Here is a 24,413-nt window from a genome sequence, read left to right on the forward strand (position 1 = left end):
CGCCTCGCACCGCGGACGTTGCAGTTCTCGGCACCCAGGCAGATGGCCCTCTCGTGCCACCGCCGCCCAGCGCGGGCCGACTGCTCCGCATCCCGGTTCCCCGGGGAGCGCGCGCCTCGCCCCTGAGGGCCGGGCATCTGGACCCCAGCGGAACTGCGCCGGCACACGGGACCGCCCGGCTGACCCGGACAAGCCGGCTGGCGCAGCCCTCGGCCTGGGGCCTCACGGCCTCCATCCTGCACCGGGCCAGCAGCACCGACCCTAACGCGGCCGCGTGGCGTCCAATCCCCCAAGACAGCGGAAGGGCAGGACAGGGAGCCCGAGCTGGGCCTGAACTTGCGACTCCAGCTCCTCGGACCCTTCCCCCAGCCCGGACTCCGTCGCCCCCTGGGCTTGATCCCCACCAAGAAGCTCACCTCAGAAGTTACCTAGTCCCTAGGGCGCTAAGCGCCTTCTTGCTGTTCAGAGAAAGCCGGATCCGGCCGCCATAAATATTCCGCCTCCTCCAGAAAGCCTTCTGTGATTAGATTTGGAGTTAACTCCATCTCAAGCTGAGGGCGCCGCCCTCGAGGGCCACGTGACTACTGTTCTTCCCATGGCTTAGTAAATGTGCATAGTTATTGCCCCAATGGACTGTTTACTCACTGCCTTCTGTTAACTTTGAGCCCACCTGGGAGAAAGGCCATTTTTGGCGTTGCCCTGTGTGACATCAGTGCTGGCCAGCTAAACTCCATCCTTCCTTCACCCAGCGACTGGCCCAGCGGGCGTGGAGCTCGAGATGCTCTTACCCTTTTGCTCTCCAAGGCCCACAGTCCAGTGATGGAGGCTCCCAAGTCAACAGGCCCTTAGCACATGTCTGCCAGTGCCGGATGCAGACCCCGCCAAGACGGCGAGTGGGCTTTGTTAGAGGGAAAGCGCCCACTGGAACCGGAGTGATGAGAGGGCCGTGACCTCAGGGAGGCTCCTTCTGTTGAAGAATCAGAGGTACCCTGAAGATTCCCAGGTGCAAAGTCAGGTTGGCAGTTGTCTATGTGCTGGGACCAACCAGAGAAAAGTCCGGTCTATACCTACAAGGGCCAGCCCTTTGTTCTGCCAGGGTCACTCACCCTGCTTATCCCATCTGGGCAATTCGACTCAACAGGGAAGCTCTGACTGGTTCCGTCTTCACACCTAATAATTTGAGCCAATCATTTTGACTGACAATTACTCCTCTGCCAATTGCCCCAATTCATCAATGCTCCTCCCAGTCCTTTACTTTGCCACTAACCATCCTGAGGGCCTGAGAGCTGCCTTAAACAAGTCACTTAACAGCCCTGAGCCTCAGTTTCCCCATCTGCAACTTCCAATGCACAGCACTGGCTGCGAAGATCCTGTAAGGTAAAGGTCTAAGTGTTAGCAGCCTACACTTAGACTTAGTTATAGGCTGAGCACTTGATGAGTGCTGAAATGTAATTCATCACTTTATTCAGCAACCATTTCCTGCATTCCAGGCAGTGTGCTGAGTGCTGGGGAAACAAAAGATGAGATCCTGGCCTCGGGAAAAGACAGTTAAATAAAGGTGCTAAGGTGTGAAAATAGGGTTGAGACAACAGTTTCTTCCAAAGCTCACCTCTGAACAACACTGCCCTCTGGAAGAGTGAGGGCCAAAAGGAGATTGGCTGCTGGGGATGAACTGCTTGCTGACAGGTCTAGGGGAGAAGACCAAGACCCCAGGGAAAACCTCTCAGATTTCTCTGGGGTAACCCCTGAGGACCCTCCCTGCCTCTTAGAGTAAAGCTTGGCCACAGAGGCCTCAACCACAGCAGACCCGTCTCCAGCCTCCCCATCCAGCAGGCCCTAGCCAAGCATCTCATGTGTGCCAGCACTAGGTTGAGAAGAACCACAGCACCATGGATTGTCACAAGGACACTGACTCCTTGAGTGGGGGCAGAAGGGGGAGGACTGTGTCCCTGTAGGGTGGGGGCCTGGGATGTACACTCAGCTCTCCTCTGGCTGGTTGTCTCAATCCAGGGACCTTTTCTGGGCCTGTGACTCCCATCCTTAGGACCGAGATAAGAATGAGTAAACACTTGCTGGGTCTGTACTATGTACTGGACACTATCCTAGGCACTTCACATACAGTCGTTCCTATGACCCTTCACCAGCCCTATGAAGAATTGAGGCCCAGCCGGGCGCGGTGGCTCAAGCCTGTAATCCTAGCACTTTGGGAGGCCGAGATGGGCAGATCACGAGGTCAGGAGATCGAGACCATCCTGGCTAACACGGTGAAACCCCGTCTCTACTAAAAAAATACAAAAAACTAGCCGGGCGAGGTGGCAGGCGCCTGTAGTCCCAGCTACTTGGGAGGCTGAGGCAGGAGAATCGCGTGAACCCGGGAGGCGGAGCTTGCAGTGAGCTGAGATCCGGCCACTGCACTCCAGCCTGGGCGACAGAGCGAGACTCCGTCTCAAAAAAAAAAAAAAAAAAGAATTGAGGCCCAAGAGACTAAGCCTTCATGCAAGGTGTCAGCACCTTAACTCTCACCTGGTGTGATGGGTCTCACGTGCTTGCTTTCATCCTGTCCAGCCTACAAATACTGCCTGTGAAAAGCCCAGCATGGTGCTCACACACAGGTGCCCAGGAATTTGAATGACAGGCAGAGGGACTCTACCTTAGGCTGAGTTTCCTCATCTGTAAACTGGTGAGATATAATAGATACCTTGGGACATTTGGCCAATGTACAGCGGTCTCTTTTTTCTTAGAACCGCCCCTTTTCATTCATTAATTCCATAAATATTTTGGGGGCTCCCTGTCACAGCCTTGTGGAAAAAGCAGACGGGTAATAACAAGGCAGAGAACTGAGTACTGAGAGAGAAGCCAAGGTTGCTGGAGAAGCTGAGAAGGCCCTTGAAACCAACTCAGGGGTATCCTTGAGGAAGCAACATCCAGAGAGAGTCCTGGAGGATATGCAGGAATAGCCAGGCAAGAAGGGGAAGAGGCAGAGATTCCAGCCAAGTCCAGAGAAACACCAGGCTTCAGAGGAACTGACCACACCAAGCATGGCCAGTGCATGTGCCCGGGGCGGAGGTGGTGAGTGCAGAAAGAGGCTCAACCAAGGATGAGGCAGACACAGGGGCCTCACCCTGCAGGGCTTGGCTGGTCAAGTTAAAGAGTTTAAGCTTTATCTAGAAGGCAGTAAGCAGCCATGGAAGGTGAGGGAGGAGGGAGAATAATGACATGATTGCATCTGAGCAGTAGAAAGCTCACTCTTCTGTGTCCAGAAGACACTGGTTCCTCCCCTAGAAACACAACTCCAGCAAGGGCTCTGCCTGTTGTTACAATAACAGTTGTAGCTTATCCTCCTTTGTTCCAGCTACCCTGCAAGACGCTCATTTATTCCTCTGAGATGGGCATTATTGTTATCCCTATCTTCCAGAAAGGAAGCATGACTTGACCAGAGACAAACTCCCATCCTAGTTCCAGCTCCTTGTTCCCACTGAACAGGAACAGCATCTGCCTTCTGACTAAACAGTTAGGTCTTGGGAGAGGCATGGAGGCCTTTCGTAATTAATCCTGAACGTTGCTGGTGAACACCAGAACCGTGCCTTCTGATGGGTCTAGGAGTTGTTTCCTTCCTCTCCCCACCCACGGATTTCCCCAGAATTGAATCAGTTTTCAACTTAAGATCAAGAGAGGCCTGGCCACATCTGAGACCAGGCAGCCCACCAGCAAAGTCTCCTTCCTGCCCCGAATACCAGGTTCTGTCGCTAACCTGAGCCTGTACCCCCAGCCCCAGCCCGAAGGACTCAAGCATCCACCTTTAAGTTTTCTTCTTCTTAAACCTCCCTCTGAAGCTTCGTATGGTGACCACTAATCCCTGCCCTCCTGCTCTCACTTCCCCCAACTGCCCAGTGCCAGGACAAGCCACATCCTGTCCAGCCTATGCTCACGTCTGTCACTCTGCCTTTTCCCCTGGGCAAACTCCATTCATTCTGTTTAGAAGACTCCTCCTTCCGGAAGTCCTCCCACTCCTACAGGCAGCCATTTTTCCCTGAATGAGTCCCAGTAGTAACTAATGGCTTCTAAATCTGGTCTCATCCAGTTGGAGAGCCACTTCCAACAAGACTAAGGGTATATACTCTCTGACCTCCAGTGACCAAGCCCAGACTGTGAGGCTCAGAGTGAGTGCTCCAGAAACATTTCATGATGCCTATCTATCCGCTCCTCTCCTCTGCAAGCCTGTGTCTCCATCAGACAGAATTGTGGTTTCAATAACGGACCAAATGAGTTGTACAAAACTCAAATCCTCCCAAAAAGGATTGAAGATGTTTGAGGAACAAACAGCCTTTGGTGCCAGACAATGCTTTAAAAAGCTTAAGAGGCCAGGTACGGTGGTGCACGCCTTTAGTCCCAGCACTTTGGGAGGCTGAGGCAGACAGATCGCTTGAGCCCAGGAGTTCAAGACCAGCCTGGGCAATATGGCTAAACCCTGTCTCTATAAAAAATACAAAAGGTAGGCCAGGCGCTGTGGCTCACATCTGTAATCCCAGCACTTTGGGAGGCCAAGGTGGGTGGGTCACATGAGGTCAGGAGTTTGAGACCAGCCTGACCAACATGGTGAAACCCCAGCTGAGGCAGGAGAATCACTTGAGCCCAAGAGGCTGAGGTTGCAGTGAGCTGAGATCGTGCCATTTCACTCCAGCCTGGGCCACAAGGCGAAACTCCGTCTCAAAAAAAAAAAAATTATCCTGGCGTGGTGGTGCATGATTCGTACCCATAGTCCCAGCTACTTGGCAGGCTGAGGTGGGAGAATCGCTTGAGCCCAGGATGTGGAGGCTGCAGTGAGCCATGTTCATGCCATTGCACTCCAGCCTGGGTGACAGAGTGAGACTCTGGCTCCAATAAATAAATAAATAAAAGTATAAGAGAATTTATGACTGGGCTTAGTGGCTCACGCCTGTAATCCCAGCACTTTGGGAGGCCAAGAAGGGCGGATCACGAGATCAGGGGTTCGAGACCAGCCTGGCCAACACGGTGAAACCCCGTCTCTACTAAAGACACAAAAGATTAGCCGGGCATGGTGGCACGCGCCTGTAATCCCAGCTACTAGGGAGGCTGAGGCAGGAGAATGGCTTGAACCTGAGGGGTGTAGGTTGCATTGAGCTGAGATCCCGCCATTGCACTCCAGCCTGAGCTACAGGGCGAGACTCCATCTCAAAAAAAAAAAAAAAAAAAAAAAAGGTTACGTGACCTGGAGTCAGACGGATACAAATTCAAACTGCAGCTAGGCCACTTACCAGGAATGTCCTTTATGCTCTTTGAGCCTCACAAATGGGATAGTTATGAAGATAAAATATTCAAAGTACGTATAACCTGGCCCTGGGCCCAACACAAAGCAACTGCCCACTGAGCACCTCCTTCAGGATGCCCTCAGGTTCCTCAACCCAATTATGTCTTCTCTCTCCCACCCCAATCCTGCTCCTTCTCTAGGCATCTGATTTTGTTGGATGTACTCCCAGCATCAAGCCAAGCACTTCTGAACATACTGATTCAAAACAGAGGAAGAGAAAGTGAGAGAATGCTGGGTTCTGGCAGTGCTTGGATCAGGGAGTGGGAGGAGGAGTATGGGGAAAGGGGAAGGTCTCCAGCCAGTGGCCAGAAAGGTGGCTGCACCTCCTCCTGGGTGAGGATTAGTGTTTATAGCTCACCCACCCACACCTACCCCTTGTTGCCTTCAAAGAGAAGATAGTATCCTATTTTACAGATGAAAACAAAGCCTGAAAAGCAGCTTGTGAAAGCACTGCTCTTGCTAGTGGAGGAATGACAAAGAGTTTGTACCCAGTAGTTGCTCAATAAATACTAAAAGGACTGGGTGTGGTGGCTCAAGCCTATAATCCCAGCACTTTGGGAGGCCGAGGCGGGTGGATCACTTGAGGCCAGGAGTTGAAGACCAGACTGGGCAACAAAACCTCGTCTCTACAAAAAATTAGCTGGGTGTGGTGGCGTGTATCTGTAGTCCCAGCTGCTCCGGAGGCTGAGGTGGGAGAATCGCTTGAGCCCAGGTGGTGGAAGTTGCAGTGAGCTAAGATCACACCACTGCATTATAGCCTGGGCGACAGAGGACACCCTAGCTCAAAAATAAATAAATAAATAAATAAATAAATATTAAAAGAGGGTCAGGTGAATAAAAGCAAGATAAGACTCTGGGTAGGCTGGGTGTGGTGGCGCATGCCTCTAATCCCAGCACTTTGGAAGGCGGAGGTGGGCAGGTCCCTTGAACCTAGAAGTTTGAGACCAGCCTGGGCAACTTAGCAAGACCCCATTTCTATTTTTATTTAATTTTTTTAAATTAAAAAAAAGCCTCTGGGTAAAGCTTTGGTGAACTGGTAGGAAATATTTCAGGTGTGTAGTGGGATGAAGAGTGAATAAGAGGTAAAGAAATAAGAAGTATGGGCCGGGTGCGGTGGCTCACGCCTATAATCCCAGCCCTTTGGGAGGCTAAGGTGGGTGGATCAGGAGGTCAGGAGTTCAAGACCAGCCTGGCCAATATGGTGAAACCCCATCTCTACTAAAAATACAAAAATTAGCTGGGTGTGGTGGTGCGCACCTGTAGTCCCAGCTACTCGGGAGGCTGAGGCAGAAGAATCGCTTGAACCTGGGAGGTAGAGGTTGCACTGAGCCAAGACTGTGCCACTGCACTCCAGCCTGAGTGACAGAGTGAGACTCTGTCTCAAAAAAAAAAAAAAAGACCAGGCATGGTGGCTCACTCCTATAATCCCAGCACTTTGGGAGGCTAAGGCAGGCAGATCACGAGGTCAAGAGATTGAGACCCTCCTGGCCAACATAGTGAAACCTCATCTCTACTAAAAATACAAAAATTAGCTGGGCGTGCTGGTACATGCCTGTAATCCCAGCTACTTGGGAGGCTGAGGCAGGAGAATCGCTTAAACCTGGGAGATGAAGGTTGTAGTGAGCTGAGATCACGCCACTGCACTACAGCCTGGTGACAGAGCGAGACTCTCTCTCAAAAAAAAAAAAAAAAAAACCTCCAGAGCTGTAGATTCAGCTAGCTAGATTTATAGAAAATGTGTCTGAAATGGCAAATACAGGCCCCATCATCAAATCCCTCAGCCAGGGTGGGTACGGTAGCTCACACCTGTAATCCCAGAACTTCAGGAGGTCTAGGTGGGTGGATCACAAAAGGTCAGGAGTTTGAGACCAGCCTGACCACATGGTGAAACCCCATCTCCACTAAAAATACAAAAATTAGCCAGCCATAGTGGTGCACATCTATAATCCCAGCTACTTGGAAGGCTAAGGCATGAAAATTGCTTGAACCCGGGAGTCTGAGGTTGCATGAGCCAGGATCATACCACTGCACTCCAGCCTGGGCAACAGAGTGAGACTTTTGTGTCAAAAAAAAAAAAAAAAAAAAAAAAAAAAAAAAAGAGGCCCTCAGCCAACTCAGATTGACTTTCAGTCAGAAAAGATCTGACTTCGTTTCTCATGAAAACCAGTGTTAGGTCAAAAGTGGTGGCTCACGCCTGTAATCCCAGCACTTTGGGAGGCCGAGGTGGGTGGATTACCTGAGGTCAGGAGTTTGAGACCAGCCTGGCCAACATGGTGAAACCCTATCTCTACTAAAAATACAAAAAATTAGCCCAGCATGGTGGCACACGCCTGTAATCCCAGCTACTCGGGAGACTGAGGCAGAAGAATTGCTGGAACCCAGGAGGCGGAGGTTGCAGTGAGCTGATATCACACCATTGTACTCCAGCCTGGGTAACAGGAGCAAAACTCCGTCTCAGAAAAAAAAAAAGAAAGAAGTAAACCAGTGTTAGTATGCATCCCTGTGACAGCCATCTCCTGCTGGATTCTAATTCCAGGACAGACAGACAAGATCAGAGCCTAGCCCGAGTTTGTTGGGTAAGGCCTGGGAAGCTCTGCAGGCTCCCCAGCACCCGGTCTCTGAGGCACCCCGCCCCCACCCCCCACTCCCCCGCCGCCTCCCAGAGAGATTCACTTGGGTGAGATGTAGCTTTTCCCTTCTTAGTGAGAAACTGGCAGAAGTAAGACCGAAGAGATGTGATTTCTCAGGCCCACCGAGGACAAATGGAAGGTGAGGTCTGGGAACTTGCTTCTAATTCCAGCCATACTCAGAACAATCTGGAAAATCTTCATATTTCTCAGGCAAAAACTTTAAGCAAAAACCGAGATTGGAAGACAGGGCTTTGTAGATCAAAGGCAGCAGTTGTGAGTGGGGGATAGCGTGAAAGGACTTTTTCCAGAGGTCCTGTATAGTTGGCCTCTCGTATCACAGGGCCTGGGTTTGCTGTTCCCTCTGCCACCCCAGGACTCCTCCTGTCAATCAGCTGGAGTCCCTCCTCAAACAGGTATTCTTTGGCCCCTCCCCTGGCTCTAGGATCCCCTATCAGATCCCAGGTCACTCTGGCACATCTTCCTGTTGAATCGCCTTAGAGCTATTAGCACTCTCCGAAATTGCCTGATGTTTTTCCTATTTATTTATTTATTTTCTTTTTGTTGAGATATAATTCTCATACCATAAAATTCACAAAGAGTACAATCCAGTGGTTTTGGTTTTTGGTGTTTTTTTGAGACAGGGTCTCACTCTGTTACCCAGGCTGACGTGCAGTGGTGTGATCTTGGATCACTTGCAACTTCCATCTCCCAGACTCAGATGATCCTCCCACTTCAGCTTCCTGAGTAGCTGGGACTACAGGCACAAGCCACCACTCCCAGCTAATTTTTATATTTTATACTTATTGGCCATTTATAATCTTCTTTGGAGAAATATCTATTTACATCCTTTGCCCATTTTTTTAAAAATTGGGTAATTTGTCTTTATTGTTGTATTTTGTTTTGTTTCAGAGTCTCACTGTGTTGCTCAGGCTGGAGTGCAGTATCATGATCTTGGCTCACTGCAACTTCTCCTGTCTCAGCCTCCTGAGCAGCTGGGATTACAGGTGCTCATCACGCCTGGCTAATTTTTGTATTTTTAGCAGAGGCGGGGGTTTCACCATGTTCGCCAGGCTGGTCTCGAACTCCTGACCTCATGTGATCCACCTGCCTCAGCCTCCCACAGCGCTGGGATTACAGGTGTGAGCCACTGCACCCTGCCGTCTTTATTGTTGAGTTGTCAGAATTCTTCATGTATTCTGGATATGTCCTTTATCAGATATGAAATTTACAAATATTTTATCCCATTTTGTGGGTTGTCTTTTCATTTTCTTGATAGTGTAATTTTAAATACAAAAATTTTAAATTCTGATCAGGTTTAGTTTTCCTGGATTTTCTTTAGTTTTTTTTTCTTTTTTTTAAGATAGGCTCTCACTTTGTTCTGTCGCCCAGGCTGGAGTACACTGACATGATCTGGGGTCATTGTATCCCTGATCTCCAAGGCCCAAGTGATCCGCTCCACCTCAGCTTCCCTAATAGTTGAATTACAGGTGTGTGCCATCATGCCTGGCTAAGTTTTATATTTTTTTGTAGAGACAAGGTTTCACTATGTTCCCCAGGCTAATCTCAAACTCTTGGGCTCAAGTAATCCATCTGCCTTGGCCTCCCGAAGTGCTAGAACTATAAGTGTGAGCCACCTATTTTTTCTTTCTTGCTTGTGCTTTCAGAATCATATCTAAGAAACTACTGACCAATCCCCAATCATGAAGATTTACCCTTATGTTTTTTGCCAAGAGTTTTACAGTTTTAGTCCTTACATTTAAGACTTTGATCCATTTTGAATTAATTTATGGTGTAAGGGAGGGGTTCAACTTCGTTCTTTTGCATGTGGATATCCAGTTGTCCTAGCATGATTTGTTGAAAGGACTATTCTTTCTCCATTTGAATGGTCTTGGCACCCATGACCACAAAAGCACAGGTTTATTTTTGGATTCTCAATCCTACTCCATTGATCTGTAGACCCATCTTTATGCCAACACCACACAGCCTTGATTGCTTGCTTTTTGTGCTTATTATTATTCATGCCTGTGTCTTTCTGGTTGTCTATAATGGAAAAACCGGGAGGTGAGGACTTCTTCACTGCTTTGTTCCCAATGCCTAGAGCAAGACCTGGTGCAGAGTAGGTGCTCAATAAATATTTGTGAATTGAATGAACAAATTATTGAATGAGTACAGTGCTGTTGGGAAGAGGCCAATTGAGAGGGGAAGGTTGAAGGTACAAGACCAAGAGACCACTGAGGCAAAGAAGGTGCAGGGCGTGTGGATGGAATCACTGGTGAAGGCATGGGCCGTGGACCAGATGAGGAATGCCTCAACCTCTGACACTGGAAGGAAAGGTAAATTGGGGCCTCAGCTATGTTTTATGTGGGAAGGGAAGGAAACTGAAGGAGGTCCCAGCCAGTGCCTCTGTTTTCTTGGAGAGGTGAGAAATGAGATCATTAGTTGAGGTAGAAGGGAGGGGCTACAGGCTCAAGGAAGCTGAGGACAACTGAATAACCTTGGGGTTCCAGCCCAGATCCCTCCAATCACAGGTGGAGGGTGCCCACTGGTTAGGCCCAACCATGGGCTGAAGTTGGGGGTGGTACCAGAGGCTGGGTCCAGGGGGGTTCTGGGGAGAAGGGGTACCAGATGAAAAATGGAGCTGGGGCAAGGGTAGGAAATATGTTCCGTTTTTTGTTTTTTCCTTTTTTGAAACAGAGTTTCTACTGCCCAGGCTGGAGTGCAATGGTGTGACCTCAACTCACTGCAGTCTCTGCCTCCGGGGTTCAAGTGATTCTCCTGCCTCAGCCTCTGAAGTAGCTAGGATTACAGGTGCGTGCCACCACGTCCAGCTAATTGTTCAATTGTTCAGTCTTTTTTTTTGGTTGTTTATTTTTTGGGTTTTTTTTTTTTTTTTTTTTGAGATGGAGTTTCGCTTTGCCACCAGGCTGGAGTGCAGTAGGGCGATCTTGGCTCCCTGCAACCTCCACCTCCCAGGTTCAAGTGATTCCCTTGCTTCAGCCTCCCAAGCAACTAGTACTACAGGTGCACACCACCACACCCAGCTAATTTTTGTATTTTTAGTAGAGACGGGGTTTCATCATGTTGGCCAGGATGGTCTTGATCTCTTGACCTTGTGATCTGCCTGCCTTGTCCTCCCAAAGTGCTGGGATTACAGGCGTGAGCCACCGCACCCAGCCTGTTCAGTTTTTTGTTTTGTTTTGTTTTGTTTTTAACAGATATACTGTTTTTGTTGAGATGGAGTCTCAGTCTGTCACCCAGGCTAGAGTGCAGTGGCGCGATCTCTGCTCACTGCAACCTCCTCCTCCCGGGTTCAAGCGATTCTCCTGCCTCAGCCTCCTGAGTAGCTGGGATTACAGGTGTGTACCACCACACCTGGCTAATTTTTGTATTTTTAGCAGAAGCAGAGTTTCACCATGTTACCCAGGCTGCTCTCGAACTGCTGATCTCAAGTGATCCACCCACCTAGGCCTTCCACCATGCCCGGCGATATCTTAAACACATACAGAAAAGGCTGGGCCTGGTGGCTCACTCCTGTAATCCCAACACTTCGGGTGGGATCACCTAAGGCCAGGAATTCGAGACTAGCCTGGCCAACATGACGAAACCCCATCTCTAATAAAAATACAAAAATTGGCCAAGCTCAGTGGCTCACGCCTGTAATCCTTGCACTTTGGTAGGCCAAGGCAGGCGGATAACCCGAGATTGGGAGTTCAAGACCAGCCTGGCTGACACGGTGAAATCTTGTCTCTACTAAAAATACGGAAATTAGCTGGATGTGGTGGTCTGCCCCTATAATTCGAACTCCTGGGGAGGCTGAGGCAGGAGGATCACTTTAACCCGGGAGGTGGAGGTTGCAGTGAGCTGAGATTATGCCACTGCACTCCAGCCTGGGCGACAGCAAAACTCCATCCCAAACAAACAAACAAACAGCCAGGTGTGGTGGCATGCACCTGTAATCCCACCTACTCTGGAGACTGTGGAAGGAGAATTGCTTGAACCCGGGGAGGCAGAGGTTGCAGTGAGCCGAGATCATGCCACTGCACTCCAGCCTGCGGGACAGGGTGAAACTCCATCTCAAAAAAAAAGAAAAAGAAAAAAAGAATGACCGGGGCAGTGACTCACGCCTGTAATCCCAGCACTTTGGGAGGCCTAGGCAGGTGGATCACCTGAGGTCGGGAGTTCGCTACCAGCCTGACCAACATGGAGAAATCCCATCTCTACTAAAAATACAAAATTAGGCTGGGCGCGGTCGCTCACGCCTGTAATCCCACCACTTTGGGAGGCGGAGGCGGGCGGATCACGAGGTCAGGAGATCGACACGATGGTGAAACCCCTTCTCTACTAAAAATACAAAAAATTAGCTGCGCACGGTGGCGGTTGCCTGTAGTTCCAGATACTCGGGAGGCTGAGGTAGGAGAATGGCGTGAACCCGGGAGGCGGAGCTTGCAGTGAGTGGAGATCACGCCACTGCTCTCCAGCCTGGGCGACAGAGCGAGACTTCCTCTCAAAAAAAAAAAAAAAAAAAAAAATTAGCTGGGCATGGTGGCGCATGCCTGTAATCCCAGCTACTGGAGAGGCTGAGGCAGGAGAATCGCTTGAAATAGCTTGAACCCGGAAGGCAGAGGTTGCTGTGAGCCGAGATCGCGCCACTGCACTCCATCCTGGGCAACAAGAGCGAAACTCCATCTCAAAAAAAAAAAAAAAAAAAAAAGGAAAAGAAAAACAATACCACCGGGACTCAATATGTGTTAACATTTTGCATATTTGCTTGGTAGACTTTTTTCTAAGCCATTTCAAATTGAGTTACAGAAATCCTGATACTTCTCCCCCACAACACTTAGTAAACTTCTCCAAAAAGGAGGACAGTTCTCTACATAACCACTATACCACCTAACAATAATTTGCTTCAATCTAACGCCTTTTCCATATTCAAATTTCCCTAAAATGTCTTTTCTAGATGGATCATACACTGATCCTTGTATCTTTTTTTTTTTTTTTTTTTTTTTTTTTTGAGATGGAGTTTTGCTCTTGTTGTCCAAAGTGGAGTGCAGTGGCACAATCTGGGCTGATTGCAACCTCTGCCTCCTAGGTTCAAGCAATTCTCCTGCCTCAGCCTCCCGAGTAGTTGGGATTACAAGCTCATGCCAGCACGCCTGGCTAACTTTTATATTTTTAGTGGAGACGAGGTTTCACCGTGTTGGCCAGGCTGGTCTTGAACTCCTAACCTCAAGTGATCCACCCACCTTGGCCTCCCACAGTGCTGGTATTATAGGCATGAGCCACCACGCCCAGCCAGTCCTTATATCTCTTAAGTCTCTTAAATCTAGAACGTCCCCCACCTCATTTTTTTTTTTTTTTGAGACAGAGTCTTGCTCTGTCGCTCAGGCTGGGTTGCAGTGACATGATCTCAGCTCACTGCAACCTCCGCCTCCTGGGTTCAAGCAATTCTCCTGCCTCAACCTCCTGAGTAGCTGGGATTACAGGCACACACCACCATGCCTGAGTACTTTTTTTGTATTTTAGTAGAGACAGGATTTCACCATGTTGCCCAGGCTGATCTCGAACTCCTGAACTCAGACAATCCACCCGCCTGGACCTCCCAGAGTGTTAGGATTATAGATGTAAGCCACGATGCCCAGCCACGCCTGGCTAGTTTTTGTATTTGTAGTAGAGAAGAGGTTTCACCATGTTGGCCAGGCTGGTCTTGAACTGCTGACCTCAGGTGATCCACCTGCCTCAGCTTCCCAAAGTGCTAGGATTACAAGCGTGAGCCACCATGCCTGGGTATTTTTTTAAATTAATTAATTAATTATTTATTTATTTTGAGATGGAGTCTCACTCTGTCACCCAGGCTAGAGTGCCATGGTGTGATCTCGGTTCACTGCAACTTCTGCCTCCTGGGTTCAAGTGATTCTCCTGCCTCAGCCCCCTGAGTAGCTGCACCACCATGCGTGGCTATTTATTTATTTATTTGTATTTTTTGTAGAGACGGGGTTTCACTATGTTGGCCAGGCTGGTTTCCAGCCCCTGACCTGAAGTCATTTGCTTGCCTTGGCCCCCCAAAATGCTGGGATTCTAGGCATGAGCCGCCTGGAAACATGCTCAGCCTTAGCCAAGCATGTTTAAGTAAGGCAGGTGCTGATGCTCCAGCTTGTGAGGTTTGGAGAGCTTTGAGGGACATCAGGGGCAGATGTCATGCTAGTGGTTGGACACGCATGTAGTTTGAAGATCTGGAGAAAGAACTAGGTGAGAGAGAGTATTTCCAGGGTCATCACGGAGGAGATGAGACCTGAACACTTCAGAGGGGTGAGAGGCAGCGAGAAAACCAAGGACATCTGAGAATAAGCATCCCAGCCAGATGGGCATTTCCAGAAGAGTAAGTGTAAGAAAGGAACAATGGGAGGACGACCTGAGGCTGGACAGTCAGCAACAGACCTGCTCTTCCCCTCTCCCAGATATCAATTCCAGGCCCCTCCCCTGGATAGTCAGTTGGTAGATCTAGAGTTGATACCAAGTGCTCTGGAGGAAAATTGCAGAGGCCTTAAATGATATGGCATCTCCAGAATCAAAACCGGAAGTACAGGGATTGGATATTTCAAGGAGGAATGAGGCTGGTGGCAGAAGGCCTAATTGGCTGTATTAATGAACCATGCATTTTTGTTTGTTTTGTTTTTTTTGAGACGGAGTCTCGCTCTGTTGCCCAGGCTGGAGTGCAGTGGTGCGATCTCAGCTCACTGCAAGCTCTGCCTTCTGGTTTCACGCCATTCTCCTGCCTCAGCCTCCCAAGTAGCTGGGACTACAGGTGCCCGCCACCATGCCCGGCTTCTTGTATTTTTAGTAGAGACGGGGCTTCACCGTGTTAGCCAGGATGGTCTCGATCTCCTGACCTCATGATCCACCTGCCTCGGCCTCCTAAAGTGCTGGGATTACAGGCGTGAGCCACCGCGCCCGGCTGAACCATGTAATAAGGAGGAGTTGAGGCATGGTACTCATGGCAGTGGCATTTCCAGTCTGGGCGGTGGCATGCCCAGAGAGAAAGCCCAGGGGCAGCTGGGGAACTTAGGGCTGAGATGGACCCTGGGCCTCCGGGCTGCGCACAGACAGGACTGAAGCTAAGTCACAGAAAGACAGGGGGCGCTTCTGCCTCCTGCATCACTGGCCTGTGGCAATGAAAGGTCAGAAACCCCTTGAACACCCAGCCACATGCTTCCCATGTACTGACCCCACCCTAGGAGACTTGTCAACTCTGTTCCTACCTGCAAATCCAGGCTCATCACCTACCGGGTTCCCCTCACTCTCCACCCTTGGCCACACTGGCCTCCTTCGGTTCCCGGATGCAGAGGCCCTTGCCCTGTCAGCCTAGCACTCTCCATAATTCTGTGTGGTGGGTCTTTTTTATTTTTTATTTTTTAGTTTTTGAGATGGAATCTCACTCTGTCACCCAGTCTGGAGTGCTGTGGCATGATCTCAGCTCACTGCAACCTCAAGCGATTCTCCTGCCTCAGCCTCCCCTGTAGCTGGGGCTACAGGGTGTGCCACCACACCGCACCCAGCTAATTTTCGTATTTTCAGTAGAGACGGGGTTTCACCATGTTGGCCAGGATGGTCTCGATTTCCTGACCTCATGAACCACCTGCCTCGGTCTCCCAAAGTGTTGGGATTACAGGCGTGAGCCACCGTGCCTGGCCGTGGTGGGTCTTTAGAGTGCCCACTGCCTGAGCTGGTGTTGGAGAGGCAGCACGCTGTGAAGTTATAAGCGCAGACGCTGGCCCAGATGGCTTGATGTGAACCCCCAGCTCTGCCACTTAATAGTGACCTTGGGCAAGTTATAGAGAACTTATCTGTGCCTCTGTGATCGCTCTGTAAAGTGGGATTTTCTTTTTTTTTTCTCTTTTTCTTTTGTTGAGATGGAGTCTTGCTTTGTTGCCCAGGCTGGAGTGCAGTGGCACAATCTCACCCCAACCTCCACCTCCCAGGTTCAAAGGATTCTCCTGCCTCAGCCTCCTGAGTAGCCGGGATTACAGGCATGCACCACCATGCCTAGCTAATTTTTGTATTTTTAGTGGAGATGAGGTTTAGCCGTGTTGACCAGGCTGGTGATTCACCCGCCTCGGCCTCCCAAAGTGCTGGGATTGCAGGTGTGAACCACCATGCCCGGCCTGAAGTGGGGTTGTTGATAGGTAATATGTAAGCTTAGAACAGTGTCTGGCACCTGGCAAGTCCTCCAATGGTTGTAATCATGATTATTATTTTAGTGAGGTTCACACAGAGTTGGTGCATGGCAGCCTTCTAGCAAGATGTGTTTCAGTACATACCTGTTGTGTCATAAACATTCCCACCTTATTGCTGGTGTTTTTCCTGATGTAAATCCCATGGTTTCATGTCCTGTCCTACTACTGTTCCTGTATAGCTTAAATTTCCCCTTGTTAGGCCAAGTGAAGGGATTATGGGATTGGAAGACTAAACAGGCATATGGTTATGCCCTTGTTAACAGCAGTGTACATTCTAGTAAGGGGGAGTAGGAAGAAAAAGCCTTAGTACAAAGTTGTGTGTGATGAGATTGTGAGTTCCTCTAGGGTAGGATTATCCACAATCATAAAAATTGTTACCAATGTGTCTTGGGAGCTCACAGTGTGCCGGGTAGGAGACTTTACAATCTTCACAAAGATACTGAAGTAGGTATTAGTAGTCCCATTTTCCAGAAGAGGTATCTGAGGTTCAGTGAAGTTAAACACTTGTCCTAGGTCATATGGTAAGCAAGTAATTTTTCTTTCTTTCTTTCGTCTTTTTTTTTGAAACGGGGTCTTGCCCTGTCACCCAGGCTGGAGTGCAGTGGTGTGATCTCAGCTCACTGCTGTCTCTGCCTTCTGGGCTCATGCTATCCTCCCACCTCAGCCTCCCGAGTAGCTGGGACCACAGGCACACGCCGCCAGGCTCTGCAAATTTTTGTATTTTTTTTTTTTTTTTTTGAGACGGAGTCTCGCTCTGTCGCCCAGGCTGGAGTGCAGTGGCGCCATCTCAGCTCACTGCAAGCTCCGCCTCCCGGGTTCACGCCATTCTCCTGCGTCAGCCTCCCAAGTAGCTGGGACTACAGACGCCCGCCACCTCGTCCGGCTAATTTTTCGTATCTTTTTAGTAGAGACGGGGTTTCACCGTGTTAGCCAGGATGGTCCTGATCTCCTGACCTCGTGATCCACCCGCCTCGGCCTCCCAAAGTGCTGGGATTACAGGCTTGAGCCACCGCGCCCGGCCCAATTTTTGTATTTTTTGATAGAGACAGGTTTTGCCACGTTGCTCAGGCTGGCCTCAAACTCCTAAGCTCAAGCAATCTGCCCGCCTTTGCCTCCCACGGTGCTGGGATTACAGGCGTGAGCCACCATGCCCGGCATTTTTTTACTTATTTATTTTTGAGGCAAGGTCTCACTTTTTCGCCTAGGCTGGAGCGCTGTGGCGTGATCTCGGCTCACTACAGCCTGCACCCTCTTGCTCAAGTGATCCTCCCACTTCAGCCACCGGAGTAGCTGGGACCACAGGCGCGCACTGCCATCCCGGCTAGTTTTTGTTTGTTTGTTTGAGACAAGTCTGTCGTTCAGGCTGGAGTGCGGTGGCGCCATCACCGCTCACTGCACCCTCGAACGCCCAGGCTCAAGTGATCCTCCCACCTCGGCCTCCAGGGTAGCTGGGACTAAAGGCACGCACCACCACGCCCGGCTAACTTTTGTATTTTTTAGTAGAGACGCGGTTTCACCATGTTGCCCAGGCTGGTCTCAAACTCCTGAGCTAAAGCAATCCGCCCGCCTAGATCTCCTAAAGTGCTGAGATTGCAGGCGTGAGCCACCGCGCCCGGCGGAGCAAGTAATTTCAACTTGGTTCTGCTTGCTTACAGATCTCCTGAAACATTACTTTGGACCAGAGAGGGTAAAAAGTACATGACCCCAGAAGCCAGCGAGAGAAAAAGGGGGAATTATCAGAAGGACACAGGGTCCGGGTGTCTGGGACAGGTGGCCTCCCCAACCCCCTCGGCCGGCGGAACAGGGTAGTGGGAGACCCGGCCCCAGACTCCCAGTTCGGCGCCCGCGGAACCCAGCCGGGTGCACGTGGCCAGCACAGCCGCTGGGCCCCGCGGCACTCAAGTCCGGCTTCCGCTCCCGACCACACGCGGGCCGCATTCCTGGGAGAACGCCTCCGATTGGTCCGTTCGGTCAGGTGGCTGCCACGGGCCAATCAGCGGCGGCTGGTGCCGTGGGCCGCGCGAAGGGCTCTGCGGCGGTGGAGCCTCAGAAAAGATCATCTTTGTGCGCTGGGCTGCTCCGGTAAAGGGCAGCCAATTTCTATTAACGTTCAGTGGATCCCAGATCTTGCTAGCGACCCCACTGGCCCTTTGTGCCTGTTTATCTGAATTCACCACCAGCCCTGCCGCAGCGCTTGGAGAAGGAGACAGAGAACAACTGGGCCGGACCTCCTCGTGGGCTTTTGAGTCCCGCCCTATTGCTTCCATGGGTTTTTGTGTCCCTTTCTCCTCTCTCGCCTGTGGAGCGCCAACCCTTTCCTGTCTTCTTGCTCCTTCCCAGCAGCCAACAAACGGCCGAGAAAAATCTCAACTCCCCAGCAACCAGGCTCTGCCTCTCCTCCCCTCCACTGTCCTGTCCCCTCTTCCTCATCTTCCTCCTGATCCCACTGCACTCTGGCTTCAGATCACCAGCAGTGCCGCTGTAGCCAAATCCTGTGACGTTTCACGATCTTTGCTGCTTTATTCTGAGAAGCATTTGCGTCTTTTTTTTTTTTGAGACAGAGTCTCGTTCAGTCCCCCGGGCTGGAGTACAGTGGCACGATCTCAGCTCACTGCAAGCTCTGCCTCTCGGGTTCACGGCATTCTCCTGCCTCAGCCTCCCGAGTAGCTGGAACTACAGGCGCCCGCCACTACGCCCGGCTAATTTTTTTTTGTATTTTTAGTAGAGACGGGGTTTCACCGTGTTGGCCAGGATGGTCTTGATCTCCTGACCTCATGATCCGCCCGTCTCGGCCTCCCAAAGTGCTGGGATTACAGGCGTGAGCCACCGCGCACGGCGCATTTGACTCTTTACCCCACTTGAACCAACCAGGTTTCCAGTCCATCCCCCACTCCTGCCTGATCCCTCCTTATTCTCACAAACCCTTCTCTATGCCTCCATGTCATGGGCAGTCTCCCCTTTTCCCTGCCTGACAAACGGAGATGTCGCAGTGCCCCATCCCAGGCCCACTTTGCTTATCATTCACCCAGTTTCCACGAGGGATCGTCATCCACTCGGCACGTGCATTCCCTAGATGCCAGCAATGCTGGAGCCTCAATCTAGCCTAGATTTGTCCCACAGCCCCAAATTCACTACCTGGGAATGTCACAGATAACTCAGGCTCAACGTAAGTCATTCATTCAATAAATATGTATTAAGCTGTGTGCTTATTTATAGTAAATATCTATATATTTATATATAGATATGCATATATTTTTTTCAGATGGAGTCTTGCTCTGTCGCCCAGGCTGGAGTGTAGTGGCATGAAATCGGCCCACTGCAACCTTCGCCTCCCGGTTTCAAGCGATTCTCCTGCCTTACCTCCCAAGTAGCTGGGATTACAGGCGCATGCCACCATGCCCGGCTAATTTTTGTATTTTTTTAGTAGAGACAGGGTTTCACCATGTTGGCCAGGCTGGTCTCGAACTCCTGACCTTGTGATTCGCCTACCTGGGCCTCCCAAAGTGTTGTTGGGAATACAGGCGTGAGTCACCGCCCCGGATATTTTTTTTTTTTTTTGAGACAAAGTCTCACTCTGTAGCCCAGGCTGGAGGGCAGTGACCTGATGTCGGCTCACTGCAACCTCCACCTCCCGGGTTCAAGCAATTCTCCTGCCTCAGCGCCCCTAGTAGCTGGAAGTATAGATGTGCGCCACCACACCCCACTTACTTTTGTATTTTTAGTAGAGATGGGGTTTCACCATGTTGGCCAGGCTGGTCTTGAACTCCTGACCTCAAGTGATCCACCCACCTTGGTCTCCCAAAGTGCTGGGGTTACAGGTATGAGATACCACATCTGGCCAACATTATGTTTTTTGGTTTTTTTTTTTTAGAAAGTCTCACTTCGTCACCCAGGCTGGAGTGCAGTGGCAGTGGCTCCATCTTGGCTCACTGCAACCTCCACCTCCCGGGTTCAAGCGATTCTCCTCCCTCAGCCTCCCTAGTAGCTAGCTGGGATTACAGGTGTGTGCCACCACTCCTGGATAATTTTTTTTGTATTTTTAGTAGAGATGGGGTTTCGCCATGTTGGCCAGTCTGGTCTCAAACTCTTGACTTCATGTGATCCGCCCGCCTCAGCCTCTCAAAGTGTTGGGATTACAGGCGTGAGCCACCTCGCCCGGCACACAAGTTACCATTGATAAATATTCTTTTATTGCTGCATGCAAGAGCTTGTAGTGCTGTCTATTGTGACAGGCACACAGTGTGTGCTTTATTACTATGTACCGAATGAATGTAGAAAGGATGTCTGGTATAGTACGTGGCACAGAGGAAGTGCTCCTTCAAAGTTAGCTCTCTTCCTCTTGAGAAGCTAGGAGGGCCTGGGAATTCAGTCTTGGGAGCCTTGGCTGGGATAGGGGAGGGAAACTGTGGGAACACCGAGGCCTCATCCCTCAGATCAGCTCTTCCCCAGCGATAGGAACTATCCCAGCACCTCACCCCCAGTGCAAAAGCTATGTAAATGATCTAAACTTCAGAGGTAGAAAGCAAAAGTGAAAGTCTTTGCCCTTGTCCACTCCCAGGGCAGACCTCTGATCTGTCAGTTCAGCAAAGGCAGCACTGCCCAGTGATGGGGCGGGAGGCTGAACCAGGACTGATGGCCTACCTAGGACAGGCAGCTGCTGCAGCTGTCCTGGGAGACGCATAGACCAGGGTTCAAAACTTGGCTGGAGACCACATGCGGTGGCTCACACCTGTAATCCCAACACTTTGGGAGGCTGAGGTCAGCGGATCTTTTGAGGCCAGGAGTTAAAGACCAGCCTGGCCAAGATGGCGAAACCCCATCTCTACTAAAAATACAAAAGTTAGCTGGGCATGGTGGTGCGCGCCTGTAATCCCAGCTACTACTCACTAAGCTGAGGCAAGAGAATTGCATGAACCCCAGAGGCAGAGGTTGCAGTGATCTGAGATTGCACCACTGTACTCCAGCCTGGGCGACAGAGCTAGACTCTTATCTCACACACAAAAACAAAAACAAAACCTGGTTGGGTGATCTTGAGGGTGTGAATTGACTTCTGTGAGTCATCATTTCCATCTGTAGGCAGGGGATACGAATGGACTCTACCTCTTAGGGAGGTTGTTAAGGAGACCCCTTAGATCTCTCCCTAAATCTCCCTCCATCTCTTAAAAAAAAAAAAAAATAGAGGCATCTAGAAAACATTGGTGTTTGGCTTTTGCTTTGGCTGAAAGGGAGGGAGAAGCAGAGCGCTCATGGTGCACTGTCGCCACCGTATGACTAGCTGGGGAATTGCATAGGGGAAGGTTCTCAGACCCAGGAAAGCCCATCTGGACTGTGGAGTGTTTTGCTGTTGTTGTTGTTGTTGTTTGAGACAAGGTCTAGCTCTGTTGCCCAGGCTGGAGTGCGGTGGTGTGATCTCGGCTCCACTGCAACCTCCCAGGTTCAAGTGATTCTCGTGCCTCAGCCTCCCGAGTAGCTGGGACCACAGGTGCCAGGCTGTGGAGTTCGAGGAAGACTGAGATGGGCCCCTGCTGCCAGCACCCTCTTCCACTGCCTACAGTGCTTTGGGGGAGCGAGCAGCCTCCCCCTGGGCTTAGGGTACTGGTGGCACCTTCTCTGCCTCTAGAACTTTTGTTGACTTCTCAATGTGGCATTCAAGGCTCCTCACAGCTGGTGCCCTGGACACCTGCTCTGTGCTTGGAACTCAGAGTGACTTAGCCCAGACCTGCCCCGAGCCATTCTCCCTACTTTATCCTCCCTTCTCGGTCCTCCTGGAGCTCCTTTTGTTTTCTCCCTGACTCAGGAGCGTGAAGCGCATTTCCCCGGCGAGCGTGTTCAGTTCCCGAGAGAGTATTCATGTAAAAAGCAACCATTTATGAGTGCCTGCTGTGTGCACGGTGCTGTGCGGCAGCCTTGTGGGGATTCATTCTACCTACTCTTCACAAACCTCACTGGGCCGATTACTACGATTGTCCCTGTTTTGCAGAAGAGTACAATGAGGCCGAGAAAGGTAAAGCTGTCCACCCAAAGTCATATAGTCACTGGATGTGACAGAGCCCTGCCTGTAACTGTTAGGCCGCCTAGTATGGTGGGGAGGGCAGACAGATCCAGGTTCAAATCCCCTCCCTACCCCTCTCAGCTTACTTCCCAACTGTGAGGCTAAGCTTCCTCCTCCATAGAATGGGAGGGCAGCTCCCACAGGCCAGAGGGGCTGGCTCAGTGAGGCAGGCATGTGGGTGCCTAACACAAGAGTATAAGAAGTATGCATGTGTGGCCGGGGTATCAGAGGAGGCAGCCAGAGCCGGTGTGGAGCACACCAGGGTACGCTAGGGTCTCCTCAGGGAGGTTGGGCAGAGGAATTAGGCTGGCACCTTGCAGGGCTGCCCCTGTGTAGCCCAGAAAGGCTGGAGACAGGACTGGGAGCCCCTGCTCTGGACCCAGCCAGCAGGAAGTGGGGGGCTCAAGGATCCCAGCCCCCATCATCTCTCTCCTATGCAGCCCCAACCTATTCCCCCCAAACCCACTTTTGCCTTGTCAGTGCCTTTTGCACTTGGCAGCCTTACGTGGGCCTTCCAAACACATATCTGACCATGTCTGCTGCCACTGAAAACCCTGACCTGCCACTGTTCACCAGGGACTCAGCCCATCACCCAGGACCATGGTACCTGTTGCCACAGCCCTGCCAACTCCGTCACCCTCTCAGGCCTTTGGCCCTCTTCCATCCCCTTGAAGCATCTTGGGCCTTTGCACATGCTGTTCCCATGGCTTGAGATGCTCCTCCTCCCTGCTTAATGTGGAGTTGCTGGCAGCTCTCTTCCAGGGAGGTGGGGGATTGGAGACCTGAAAGAGGAGGAGGAGTTTGGAAAACCGGAAGCGGGGAGACTGCTCTAGGAAGAGAGGGCAGGTGCAAAGGGTCCATGCACTGGGGAAAAGGCACTGAAACTAGTAAGAATAAGGTGCTGTGCCTGAGGCCAAGGCCAGATCCTGAAGGTCTCCTATGCATGTTAAGGAGCTCGGACCACCGCCTGAGGGTGGGGAAGGGTTTGAGCAGGGGCAATTATGGTTTTGTCCATCAGGGATTCCCCTGAGGAAGGTGGAGAGTGGCTTATCAGCATCGTTCTGAAAAACACAGCGCCTAGAGCCACAGGGTCCTTCAGGAATCACTTGATCACCACCAGCAGGGGAAGACTCTGGGCTAGACGGGGGCAGCCCTGCAAGGTCCCCAGCTCAGGCCTGCATCACGCACCAGGCTGAAGCGGAGTATGCACTTCCTGTGGCTGCCAGCAGGTGGCAACAACACCCCACCATGTCCCCTCCAACTCTTCCTTCTGTTTGGAGACCCCTCACAGGGCAGAGAGACCAGAGAGAAAAAAAGAGATGGAAGAGGAAAGGAGAGGACAAGACCAAGGGATGGTTGGGGAAGGGGCTTGGAAGAGTTGGGGTGAAAGGCACAAGGATGGTGAAATTGGGATGCTGCTGGCTTCCTGTTGTTTGTTTCACAGTCAAGCACAGTTTGTTGGTCTGACGACATTTTCATCATCACCTGCCCTGTCCACCCCACTGTGGTCCCTCCTCAAGCCCCTGAAACACACTGAGTCCACCTGTTCACTCAGCTCTCCGTCCTTTCCCATCTCCACGTTCTCCATCACCTCCTTCACTCTCTCGCCCCCATCAGCTAGTCCCCTTTTATTATTTATTTATTTATTTTATGGTTTTTTTTTTTCTTTTGAGATGGAGTTTTGCTCTCTCACCCAGGATGGAGTGTAGTGGTGCAATCTCAGCTCACTGCAACCTCTGCCTCCCAAGTTCAAGCAATTCTCTGCCTCAGCCTCCCAAGTAGCTGGGACTACAGGCACCCACCACCACACCCGGCTAATTTTTTGTATTTTTAGTAGAGATGGGGTTTCACCATTTTGTCCAGGCTGGTCTTTAACTCCTGACCTTGTGATCCACCCATCTCAGTCTCCCAAAGTGCTGGGATTACAGGTGTAAGCCACCGTGCCCGGCCCCCTTTTATTATTTTTATTTTTATTTTGTTTTTGAGACGGAATCTTGCTCTGTCACCCAAGCTGGAGTACAGTGGTATGATCTCGGCTCACTGCAACCTCCACCTCCTGGGCTCAAGCAATTCTCCTGCCTCAGCCTCCCTAGTAGCTGGAGTTACAGGCGCCCGCCACCACGCCTGGCTAATTTTTGTATTTTTAGTAGAAATAGGGTTTCATCATGTTA

This window comes from Macaca thibetana, chromosome 6 (assembly GCF_024542745.1).
Source record: "Macaca thibetana thibetana isolate TM-01 chromosome 6, ASM2454274v1, whole genome shotgun sequence".
Classification (NCBI taxonomy): Eukaryota; Metazoa; Chordata; class Mammalia; order Primates; family Cercopithecidae; genus Macaca; species Macaca thibetana.